This window comes from Herpailurus yagouaroundi, unplaced genomic scaffold, assembly GCF_014898765.1.
Source record: "Herpailurus yagouaroundi ecotype Mexico unplaced genomic scaffold, PumYag 29, whole genome shotgun sequence".
In the NCBI taxonomy this organism is placed as follows: domain Eukaryota; kingdom Metazoa; phylum Chordata; class Mammalia; order Carnivora; family Felidae; genus Herpailurus; species Herpailurus yagouaroundi.
Window position 1 is genome coordinate 7,130,593 of NW_024412377.1, and position 12,901 is coordinate 7,143,493.

The following is a 12,901-nucleotide window of genomic DNA, read 5'->3' on the forward strand; positions in this document are numbered from 1 at the left end:
TAATAGATCTGCATCTGTGCATCTATCTATATTGATGTATCTGTAGCTATCTCTCCATACGTAGACAGAGATATACATACAGCCTATTGGTTAGAGAACCCTGACCAACAGAGCACGTATAACAGAATCTCATTTTGTTAAAATATCACGACAAGGTAGGCTTAGTTGTGGTGGCTTGATCGCAGTATGTCCGATCCGCTCAGGCCTCCCTGTATCCGTTGCTCCTCCACGGTCCCTTTCACAGTGACACTAGGTACCCATTTAACTTGGTTTTGACCAGTGCGACAGCAGTAAATGTGACGTAAGCAAGGGCCTGGAAAGTGTTCGCAGGCAGTTTGCCTTTCCGCAGCTCTTGAAACCTGAGGATGCCGTGTGAGCCAGCCCAGGCGAGGCTGCCGGAGTAAGAAGAAGTCACTGCAAATAGGCCCCAGATGTCCTCCCTGTGCTGGTCAAGGCCAGTCCATCAGTTGACTGTGAGGTCACATGAGACCTGAATGCCAGAATGCGCAGCTGAACTCAGTACAAATTGCCGACCTGAAGAATCCTGAGCTAAAGAAATGGTTGGTACTTCAAGCTACTAAGTTTGGGGATGGTTTCTTATAAAGCACACAATAACTAATGAACTATAATAGAAGAAAACACCCAGAGGTCTGTATTCTAAATTGTCAGTAGCTGTAATTTCTGTGTATATCTTTACATTCTGTTTATGAGAATATATTATGTCTGTGAGCATTAAAAAAAACCCACATTTTCATTTTGAAAAATTATTTTTTTTAAAAATTGTTTTAATGTTTTATTTTTACTTTTGAGAGACAGAAAGAGAGACAGAGTGTGAGTGGGGGAGGGGCAGAGAGCAGGGGAGACACAGAATCCGAAGCAGGCTCCAGGCTCTGAGCTGTCAGCACAGAGCCGGATGCGGGGCTTGAACTCATGAACCGTGAGATCATGACCTGAGCTGAAGTCAGACTGACTGAGCCACCCAGGCTCCCCCCAAAATTAATTCTTTAAAAGTGACCTCGGGCCGCCTGGGTGGCTCAGTCAGTTGAGCGTCCAACTTCGGCTCAGGTCATGATCTCACAGTTCGTGGGTTCAAGTCCCACATCAGGCTCTGTGCTGACAGCTCGGAGCCTGGAGCTACTTCGGATTCTGTGTCTCCCTCTCTCTCTGCCCCTCCCCTGTTCATGCTCTGTGTCTATCTCAAAAATAAATAAACGTTAAAAAAAAAATTAAAAAAGAAAGAAAGAAAGAAAGAAAGAAAGAAAGAAAGAAAGAAAGAAAGAAATATAGAAGGCAGGTATCATTCCACTTTCTTTGATTTTCCAAAAAGACTCCATGCACGCTTTTAAGAGGAAGGTGATACAGAAAAAAAACAAAAACAAAAAAAAAACCAGTATGTTAAAAACAAGGCAAGTGGTAGATTAGACACTGAAGCAAGATGGCCGCCGCCTTCAGCTGTCAGAGGGTCACTGGCCTACCTTGAGGAGTGCCATTACTCACCATAAAGCTAAGTGGCTCTGACGAGGACACCGGGGCTCTAAAATCTGCTGGCAGCACTAAAGTGGGAGTTGGGAAGAATGAGGAGCTGTGTGACCAGGTTTCAAAGAATTTGAATCATTTAGGTAATTGGGCCAGCAGATGGCTAATGCGGTTCATTTTGCGAGACTGAAATGATTAGTCTGGGAGAGAGAAGCTAATCTAGTAATAATGATCTTCCATTTATGTGGTATTATTTTTTACAAAGCACCTTTCACCACGAGGTTCCCACAAGGCCTCTGTGAAGGCTGTGCGCGGTTGGCTAAGACGGTACAGGTGGAGGGAGAAGCATAGAAGGAGAAGTGTAATCCGCACAACGGTGGCCCAGACAGGAGGAGGGGGCCCTCACAAGAGAAGCAGGGGAGCCCCAAGGTGGTTCACCAAATAGAGACATCTTTTGGGCACTCAGCTGGGAGAACTCAACCGGCAGAATATTTGCACGATTCTGAATGGTGACTCATGAGAGATTAGGGCGTTATTTCCTGGGGGTAAGATCTCAATTCTGCATATACCCGCTTTCAAGGTTTTTCTCTAAATAAAGGTTTAAAGAGATTAGCTTTATCTTGCTAAAATGATGAAAACATACACACACCAAAAAACCCTCAATTGGTCAAATGAAACTTTTCAGTTTTGTGAAAAATTCCCAAGACTGAACAGGTGATTTCGGTGAGAAGTCGTCCCAGGGGGAACAGAGAGAACGTGGTTCTATAAATCCCTCCTTCAGAAGAAAACTTCTTCCTTTCCCACCCTCTCATGCGCCAGCCCCCTCCCTTGCTGCTCCCATCCTCCTAGCTCTCAGTCAACAGAGGGTGTTGGATGCAACTGGGGGGCAGCGCGGCTGGACTTTCGTGCATTCAGAGCGAGTTCTCCAGTCCCGCTCATCGCCCCTTCACCAGCCACCTCGAATAAGCAAACAGGAGCCTCTGGGACATTTTGAGAGCCTGGATTTTCTATCCGCCTAAAACACATCGATATCACCTACTACAGATCAAGTATGGCTTAGGGTGAGTCGGGAGCAATCAGTCAGCTTACATGGGATGTCGAGCAATCAGAAGCCCAGAGAACAGGGACAATGGAACTTGCCTTGTGTGGCTTCAGAGGCACCTGAGTTCCCAATTCCAAAAGCTCAGCGGTTAAAAACGCAGCGTCTCTTGTTTACATAACCAGGGCAAGTATTTACACTAATCGTCTCTGGGAGAGCATCCAACTGCGTCTCAGACTGCTGTTAGAAGGCGGATTCTGCAGATCTGCAGGAGCACGGGGCAGGGAGGGATGAGTACCGGGCCTGGAGGGCTGTGATTCTTGCTCCCATCCACCTGGGCGCCGTCCTATTGCTAGAGGGTCAGCTCCGAGTCAGACCTCAGCCCACCTCCCAGGGAAGTCACCCTGAAAAGACTGCAAACTGTTAGCATTAGGCTACGAGCAATCTTGGACCGTGTCATGCAGATTCCAGGCCCTCATACTCTACTTCTGTGCCCTTTCTAAACCATGGTCAGCCATTATTACATGCAATTGCAGACAGCGTTTTTTTTCTTTTTTTTCTTTTTTAACATTTATTTATTTTTGAGAGACAGAGAGAGAGAGGCAGAGCGTGAGCAGGGGAGGGGCAGAGAGAGAGGGAGACACAGAATCCGAAGCAGGCTCCAGGCTCTGAGCTGTCAGCACGGAGCCCGATGCGGGGCTCGAACCCACGGACCACAAGATCACGACCTGAGCCAAAGTCGGACGCTTAACCCCCTGAGCCACCCAGGCGCCCCATAGACAGCATATGTTTAAGGGGAACATTGACAAATGGGGGTTTGATCAATGGGGTGACATGCTTGGTGAGCCCTCTGGAACTAGGCTGCATAAAGAGGAAATTCACAAAATTAGGGATACTTGTTTTTTAGATTGGGGAACTTCCAAATGTCTTAAAGAAAGCATAATCATGTATATGAGAGATTCAACCTAATCTGTTTCTATAACCCGGAGCAGTGCTGTCCAGCAAATTATAATGTAAACACAGGTAAAAATGTTAAGTTTTCTAGTACCCACACGTTTCAATTTTTATTAATGTTTTTATTTACTTTTGAGAGAGAGAGAGAGTGACAGAGAGTGAGCAGGAGAGAGACAGAGGGAGAGAGGGAGACACAGAATCCAAAGAAGGCTCCAGGCTCTGAGCTGTCGGCACAGAGCCCAACGGGGGGCTCAAACTCATGAATCTCGAGATCATGACCTGAGCTGAAGTCAGATGCTCAACTGACTGAGCCACCCAGGCGCCCCAACCCCACACATTTTAAAGTGAAAAAAAAAATGGTGAAATTAATTTTCTTACTGAGAATGTTATGTGAGTTTCAGGTCAACAATATAATGATTTGGTATTCGTATATACTGTGACAGTGATCACCAGTGTAAATGTAGTTAACATCACTCACCATGCAGGGTTACAGCTCTTTTCTTTATGATGAGGGCTCTTAAGATCTACTCTCTTTGCAACTTCCAAACATGCAACACGGTGTCATTAAGTAGTCACCATGCTGCACATTCCATTCCATGATTTACTTCATCTTCTAACCAGAAGGTTGTATTGAAATTAATTTTAATAATTGTATAAAAACTTTATTAACCCAATATATTCAAAATATCATTACAACATGTAATCAATATTTTTTTAAATGTTTATTTAGTTATTTCGAGAGAGAGGAGAGAATGTGAGCAGGGAAGGGACAGATAAAGAGGGAGAGAGAGAATCCCAAGCAGGCTCTGTGCTGTCAGTGCAGAGCCGGATGCGGGGCTCAGACTCATGACCATGAGATCATGACCTGAACCAAAATCAAGAGTCGACGCATAACCGACGGAGCCACCCGGGTGCCCCTATAATCAATATTTTTAAGAATTGCTGAGAAGTGTAGTACTTTTTCTGATTACATCTTTGAAATCCAACGTGTATTTGACACAATTTACACTAGCCACAAGCGGCCAGTGGCTGCCATATTGATCAGAGCAGCTCTAGAGCTTAAATTGGGCCATCGTGTGCTAGAAAAAACATCAGAAGGTCTGTCTTCAGAGTCCCGTGTGACCTGAGGCTCTTCCCTTCTTAAATCATTACGAGTCATAAACGTTTGTGGCTGAGGGTGATTTCTCAACTGGAAAAACATTTCGTCACAGCTCTCGTCTCTTTTCAACTAATGCTAACAAAGAGCCACCTGCTCTCAGAGCCCTCTCTCCCTGCCATAAGCCACACTCTCTCTCCTCCTTGTGGCCAAAGGCCTACATCTCCTCCTCTGCTCCATCTTCCATGTCCCTCTCACATTCTGAATAGGCACACCACCTCCAGGCACATCTCACATCTAGTTCTCACCCCTGAACGCCTGTAAACTGAATTGTGATAGCACATTGCTGCAAACCTCCGGCAGCTTTATAACACCACTCAGTAGCTGCAAGCAAAGCAGTCCAGGCAGGGAAGTCCTCTTAGCCACAGTGCTTCAGTAACACATCCATGCCCTTTGGCTTTCTCACCTGTCTTGCAGTTTTTGTTGTCGTTGTTGTTTTCACAAACACAGCTACAAAAACTATTGTGAAATGTATACCCTCCTATCCCGCCTATCCTTCTTTAATTACAGGGCCCTAAAAAGTTTTCTGGGCATAAATTTTATTCAAGAAAAACCTCAGAGGATGTTATCCAAGGGATACTCCACCAGAAGAAACCCAAATCTGGCATACATTAGCATCCATGCTGTTCCAGGTTATTTTGGAGTATCTTGGGAATTGCAGACATTTAGCTTAAAGGTCCTTCGTAGGTCCTTTTACAGATGGCAGTTTTATGATGCTTTACACTGTAACAAGAAGCTAATAAATGGGGGTACTTACCCCTTCCCCTCTCATCTGACACCAGAAGAAAGTAGCCACTGGGTCTCTCGGAGCATCCTCACTGTTCTTGGCACGAGACGATGCCAGCAAGTGAAAGTTGCTAAGTGCTGGCTTTTAGAAAGAAAATGAGATGCATGCGTTAGGTCTCAGCGTGACTTAAGGAAAGTGCCAAGTTCAGTATTTTTTAAATATTCTCACCATAGGGACAGGAGGGGTTAAAACGGTGTCAGAATAATCTATATCCAAAGGCTTTTTAATTGTGACTTGACTGTAGCTTTCATCTGCTGGTTTTATCAAACTCCTGCACACTAGGAAAGAATACACACGTTAGCAGGTATGACCCCTACTGGCAGTCTCTACGGGCATTGGGATCGAGGACTGCAGAGTGCAGACCTTTTAAGGCATTATTTAAGGTTCTCCTCAACTGTCCACACCGCACATTGATTTTCTGTCACAGCTCTATGTCTGGAGGGCTGGTACTCGCCATTGATCCACAGAGAGCATTTTTAGTGCATCAAAGAGGTACGGAAGGTGAGACTCCAAGGGAAAGACAAGAACCATGCTTTTAGGGAGGGACACGGCTCAGCAGTGTAAAAGTCACATCAAATATTAAGCTGAACTTGAGATTTTTTTTTAATGTTCTGAAACCTGTTGACATATGAGACTCAATGGGACACAAAAAAGGAAGGGATTATTAGCTCTTCTAATGGAAAAACTCCCCCTAACGGAATGGAGCAAGCTGCAGGAACTGATAAATTGAATTCTGCATTTATCTATTTGTGGAGGACTTGAGTGTTGTAAATCACAAGCGTCCAGGCTATGAAGTTCAATCAGTCAAGATGCTATGTTAAGAAGTCAAGGTCAATCCAAGGACAAGCTGGTCAGCTTTGCTCCACTGTCAAGGGTTGTCCCGTGAACTTTAAGATGGATCCGTGCTGTTCTCAGGAACAGGAAGTAGCTGACTTCTTGGGATTTATTACAGTAAAGGGCAAAACTTCTCTGGAGAAAAGAGCTGCCCACCTCCCAGGCCGGAACACTAAAGCCCATGGAAATTCTATGCATCCAAAGGGTTAGATGCAGGCTTGCTATATTAGTCAGATCAGGCCACCATAACACAATGCCACAGACTGGGTGGCTGAACAGCAGAAATCTGTCACCATTTCAGAGGCCACAAGTCCAAGATCAGAGTGCCAGCATGGTAGGGTTTTGGTAAGATATGTATTCCTGGCAAAGAGGTATTTGTTTACCATATGTTCACCTGGCCTTTCCTTGGTGGGTGTGTTTGTGGGGAAAGAGAGATGGCTGATGGCTCTTCCACTTCTTATAAAACCACCAATCCTCTCAGCATAAGACCCCACATTTCAGCTCATTTAATTTTAATTACCTCCTAACTGATGCGTGTGCTATCTCCAAACGCAGTCACATTGGGGGTTGGGGCTTCCGGATATGAATTGGTGGGTGGGGGCAGGGAAACACAATTCAGTCCAGAGATCTTCCCTTCCTTATACAGCCTTCTCTCACCTCCCTAAACGGACACAGACTTCACTTAAGAAAAAAAAAAAAGAAAGAGAAGGAAAGGAAAGGAAAGGAAAGGAAAAAGAAAGAGGATATCTTTTCTTCTTTGAGTAAGATGTTTAGACACATTTTACCCAAACGTTTTTCTGGATACTAATAGAGTTACATGTGTACGTGAGTAATGAAAAGATAATCCACTTATACCTAAGCGGATAACTAACTCAACTCATGAAGGCTGTGAAGACGAAAAGCAAGGCCAAAGGAAGACCATTATGAATCTAAAACGTGAGTTTCCAATATCATGACTTACATAGTTCCTGGTACTAAACAGACCCTCACTGTTGAATGAATGAATGAATATTTTCTAATAACGGAAGGAGATTAATATGAATTGAAATCAAAGCCAGAAATGGCCTCATTCATCAATGCTTATTCAAGACTAAAGTTGATCTAAAATGAGTTTTCTTTTAAAATCGGGATTTCAGAATATATAACTGTAGCATTTCAAATACGGATAATTACATTTCTTATCAAATGCACTGGTTCTTGTAAAATAATTCAGTTTAATATATATCCAGCTTAATTAAAATTTATAAGTGGTTGTGGACCAAACCAAGTGTATCTTAATTAAATCTGAACATGGCTCACAGATGTTAAGGTTGACCCCAATTTTAATAGAGGAGAAGGAAATACAATCATTAGGGACTTAGCTGAGTAATTTTGGTCAGGTGGAAAGCAAGATGAATGGGAGGCCAAGACAGTCTCTTCTTTTTTTTTTTTTTTAAGTATATTTATTTATTTGAAAGAGAGAGCACATGAGCAAAAGCAGGGGAGGGGCAGAAAGAGACTGAGAGAGAGAGAGAATCCCAAGCAGGCTCTGCACTGTCAGTGTAGAGCCCAATGCAGGGCTCGAACTCTGAACCGCGAGATCACGACCTGACCTGAAACGAAGAGTCGGACGCTTAACCAACTAAGCCACCCCGGTGCCTCGACAGTCCCTTCTACTTAAGGCTGGAAAGTAAACGACCCACTAGCTAGAACATACAGAAAGATGGCATGACCTGCCCAGCCAGCCACTGAAATGGAAGTAGGCAGCTATAGGGTGAACGTTGAAGTCAACACCAAGTAACCAACCCACATGTGATAAGGGAGGAGGGGGACTTGCTCTGGAAACTCACACATCCTAGAATTTTCTAGTCAGTTCTGCCACTGTTCAAACTAATCAGGAATGGAGACAGAGAAGGAGACAGAGCCAGGCCAACGCTGATGACTGAGGGTCCACACCAATAAGATTACCAGATAAAATAGAGAGTGCCCAGTTTGCTTAGAATTTCAGATGAACAATGAATAATTCTTTGCATACTTATGGTACATCCCATGCAATAGACATCCTGTTTTTTTTTTTTTTTCCGCTGAATTTGGCAACCCTCTCTGCACGAACATCTCAGAGCTGTAACAAAAAGCTTGTCAAGGACTTTCCTGTAATTCCAATATAAACCACAATATTGGTTGACCAGCCATCTGAAATGGTAACCGCACACCTGAATCACGCTGTTGCCAGCCCTTGGAGGGGGCAGGGAGAGACAACCTGCATTTTAACATTCTTGTCTTTCCAATCTGCCTGGTCCTGGTCGGGAGTCCTTCTTTTTAATGTATCTCCCTGAGAGCAGACCAGACCCGGAGGAACATGACAGTCAGAGGGAACTATGCTGGTCAGAAAATCAATCGAGAAGCATTTATTTCAGGTCTCTTTTGTAAACAAGGCTATGCTGGTGATCACATCTGAAACAAAAACAGACAGCACTTACCCGCTCCAGGAAAGACCCTGGGCAGGTAGAGAAACTAAGGCCCTACACGGAGAAGGAGGTGGTCTCCCCAAGGTTTAGGTGGCTCTTAACTGGCAAATCTAAGAGTGTTAAACTACTCAATTATCCTTCCACAAGCTTTTCAGCACGTAATAAAGTTTATAAATGTTACAGCCTCTCTGAAAAAAAATTAATCCTTTCCAATGTGGATGCTCAGGAAAGACTGACACGGGTTAAAACATATTCACTTATTCACTGATTTCATTCACCAATATTTTTTGTTATGAGTTCTGTGCCCAGCACCGTTGTAGATGCTGAGCCCACGGATGCAATGCCTGCCTGTAAACAGACTGACCCGACGCTCCCCGCACTCTTTCCTGTCTCTGCTGGACACAGCCAGACTACGTTTCCCAGCCTGCCTTGCAGCTCTGCGGCCATGTGACTGAGCAGTAGCCAGTGGAATGGGGGCAGGAAGTGACGACGGGTGTTCCCAGCCCAGGTCCATTGAAAATCTTCCGCGTGAAATCCTCCATCTGTCTCCCTCCCCTGTCTGCCAGATGGAGGCAGAGGATCCCACAGCGAGCCCCAGCAGAGGAAGGAGGAGACCCCAAATGGGCACCTGGAAGGCTTGTACCCCAAAGAGTCACATGGAACAGACATTTGGAAAAAGTGAATTATCTTCCACTGTGCGAAATCACAGAGGTGTAGAAGTTACTTGTTACAACAGTGAACTACCCTGATGCACTGCCTTGGTAGGATTTACAAGGGAAGTCAGGTAATAGACCAATACACAAATGAAAACAGATATGATTACAAATTAATTACGACCTGTGAGTGTTCTTCAGGAACAACCAGAGTGCAGCAATGAAGCATAACAGATGAGCAAGGAGGCTGCTTTGGACATGGCTAGTAATGAGCCAATTATAAGAAGGATGGCAAGAGGAACATTGGGTGCTTATGGAGCATTCCCTCCACGGCAGGCCTTGGGATAAGCACTTTATCCACTTAAACTCATCTGCTCTCATGACAAGCCTACAAGGTGGGGATTATCAGTATCTTCATTTTACAGACAAAAATAAGGATGCTTGGGGCCAGCATATATTCTGATTGGTTGAAGTCTATGCTATAGCAGTTATTAAGTCATTTTAATGCTGGCCCTAGGTTATGGGATGATGGGTGGGTGTAATTTTGGGCAGAGCAGGGGCTGATTTTGCCAACTAAGGGGAGATTTCACCAACTAAGAGACCTTTGACAACGTCTGGAGCCATTTTTAGTTGTCAAACTTGGCACGGGGGGGATGCTACTGACATCTACTTGGAAGAAGCCAGGAACACTACTAAACACTCTATAATACATATGTCAGACCCCTGCAACAAAGAATTATGCAGTCCCAAGTGTCAGCAGGGCCAAGGTTGAGAAGTCCTGAGAGACGGAGAAGAGTGTGTGCAATGCTCCTAGGGCAGGAGAGTCCCAGCACAGCCAGTGGTAAGTGTACATGAGACAGAGGAGACCAAGTTAGCGAGCTGGGCAGAGGGGAACAAGAGTACCCTGTAAGTGATGGCGGGAGCTGGGATTTTACCTTATAGAGGATAGAACAGAAAAGGGGTCAGAGTCATAACGCTGCTGTGGTGGCCCGGGTGAGATGTCAAGAAAATTGGAACAGGGGCGCCTGGGTGGCTCAGTCAGTTGAGTGACCGACGTGGGCTCAGGTCATGATCTCACGGTCTGTGAGTTTGAGCCTGGCGTCGGGCTCTGTGCTGACAGCTCAGAGCCTGGAGCCTGCTTCGGATTCTGTGTCTCCCTCTCTCTCTGCCCCTCCCCAACTCATTCTCATTCATATTCTCTCTCTCTCTCTCTCTCTCTCAAAAATAAATAAACATTAAAAAAAAAAAAAAAGTTTGGAACAAAGAGAAGTGGAGAAGAGCAAATGCACCCTGGTGGGGGATATGGGATACGGCAGGATATATGGATGGTTTGCACAGGGAGGGGGATGGGGAAGCAGCCTCGGTGGGCAGCTGGCTGGTGGGGGTGTCATTTACTGATTATGGAAAGGAAGGACGACATGACGACTCTGAGACCAGACTGTGAGCCAACAGACCAGATGTATCAGATGCAGGGCTCTCAGGCTCACATCACACGTTTGGGCTAGAGATTGATGTGTGGAGGTCAGCAGAACAAATCTGACCTCTCAAGGGCAGAGAGAGTAGGGAGATGAAAAGTGAGCCGTAGGGCCCTCGAACAGTTGCAGTTGGGGAGAATCAGAGGAACAAGAGATGGGAAAAAGAAAGATACCAGATCAGAAGAAATCCTGAAGTGTGCGAGAGGGTCTTCCAGAAAAAGAGTCATCCTCTGTTCCAAGTCGAGTGAGAAACGGAATGAAACGGAATGTGGAGACCACTGGCGAACTTGAAGAGAGCCAGTCAAAACAGAAGTGGGTGAAAACCAGATGAGAAGGTTCTGCCATCGTGAACAAACGGAGACAGCGTGTGTATACAATTCTTACGAGATTGCGGACGTCTGCTGTGAACCGGGGCAGAATGATGGGGCGCCAACGGAAGCAGGAGAGGGTCAAAGAAGACTTAAGTGGATCAGAAAAAAACCACAGCCTGTTTGTGCGCTGTGAAAAATATGCTGGCGAAGAGAAACTGAAGTCGCAGGAAGGAAGGAAGGAAAGGAACAGGAAGTGAGTTAAATCCTTGAGAAAACAGCAGGAATGGTGGCCTAGGGACGGAGAAAGGACAAGGACTCCCAGGGCTGGTAGGCCTCTAGATTTGATGGTGCTAAATTAAGATGCTTCCACCTAGGGGCGTCTGGGTGGCTCAGTCGGTTAAGCGTCCGACTTCAGCTCAGGTCATGATCTCGCGGTCCGTGAGTTCGAGCCCTGCGTCGGGCTCTGGGCTGATGGCTCAGAGCCTGGAGCCTGCTTCGGATTCTGTGTCTCCCTCTCTCTCTGCCCCTCCCCTACTCATGCTCTGTCTCTCTCTGTCTCAAAAATAAATAGAAACATTACAAAATAAAATAAAATTAAATTAAATTAAAAAAAGATGCTTCCATCGAATTCCTTCTATTTCCATCTAGTTAGCTGATGACCTGGCTGTGGAAGGGATGGGAAGGAAGAGAGGCTTGGAGATTTAAGGAGAAAAACTGAGGCATGAAATAGTTATCCCAGAGAATGGAGAGCAGATATTCCATGGCGGGAAAAAAAAAAAGAGAAAGATTTGGTGCGCAGTCTTGGGAAGTCACTGGAAGTTTGAAACCATGATTGTGAAGTGAATTGCATCAGCTGAGTTGTCCGAAATTCCACAGCATCACCCGACAGGTCAGATGCAGACGTAGCCAGAGAAAACGCTGTGTGTTTCCGAGATTGGAGCGTGATCAATATGTGGACTCCCCAGTGCACCCCCAAGCCTTTGGACCCAGTCCCTTGCTATCTGGACCACAGACCTTGCTTTCTGCTCCCATCCTCTCCAGTCCCCCCGGTCGCAACTGCACCAAGCACTGAATCTTTATCCAGCAGGGTGACAGCATAGTCTGGCTCTTTCTCCATTTCCCCCAGCTCCATATTTTTTTTTTTTTTTTTGGTATAAACTTTATAAATCTATACACGGGGACTCACTTAGCTTTTGATAGGCAAAGACAAGTCATTGACTTTCAAACACCTTTTTCTCTTTCAAAAGGCCCAATTCTTGCAAATCGATAGCCTTAAATCACAAGACTATTGTCTCTTCATAAATTCTAAAAGCCGTCTAAGACACTCAAGCAGTAAGACAGGCGCAGTGTTCACTGCCCTTGGCTTCCATGACAAAAGAATGAGGAAGTCCCCACCCCGTGGAAACCTGAGAGCAAGGAGAAGTAGGTGTGAAAAGCACCAAAACGTGTGTGTCTGGAGGTATACTACACTGGTGAATAAATCAAAACTGCTATATTCCCATAACAGTAGTTGAACGGTTTGTGCACAAATATGTTTATTATATGCTGGGGTGCCTGCAGGGCTCAGCTGGTTAAGTGTCCGACTTCGGCTCAAGTCATGGTCTCACGGTTCATGGGTTTGAGCCCCATATTGGGCTCTGCGCTGAAGCCTGCTTCCGATTCTGTGTCTCCTTTCTCTCTCTCTGCCCCTCCCCTGCTCGCTGTTTCTGTCTCTGTCTCTGTCTCTCTCTCAAAAATAAATATTTTTTTCAACGTTTTATTTATTTTTG

At 45.3% G+C, this 12,901-nt stretch overlaps 1 protein-coding gene across 3 annotated transcripts in view; it reads right to left on the reverse strand.

The window, feature by feature from the left end:
• ATPSCKMT (ATP synthase c subunit lysine N-methyltransferase) overlaps positions 1-12,901 on the reverse strand; it is a 245,604-nt gene that overhangs the window by 5,049 nt on the left and 227,654 nt on the right. For all 3 annotated transcript variants that reach the window (XR_005796338.1, XR_005796326.1, XR_005796332.1), the window contains one exon: positions 5,383-5,493. The gene's annotated coding sequence lies outside the window, so the exon portion shown is untranslated. The remainder of the gene's footprint in view (positions 1-5,382; positions 5,494-12,901) is intronic.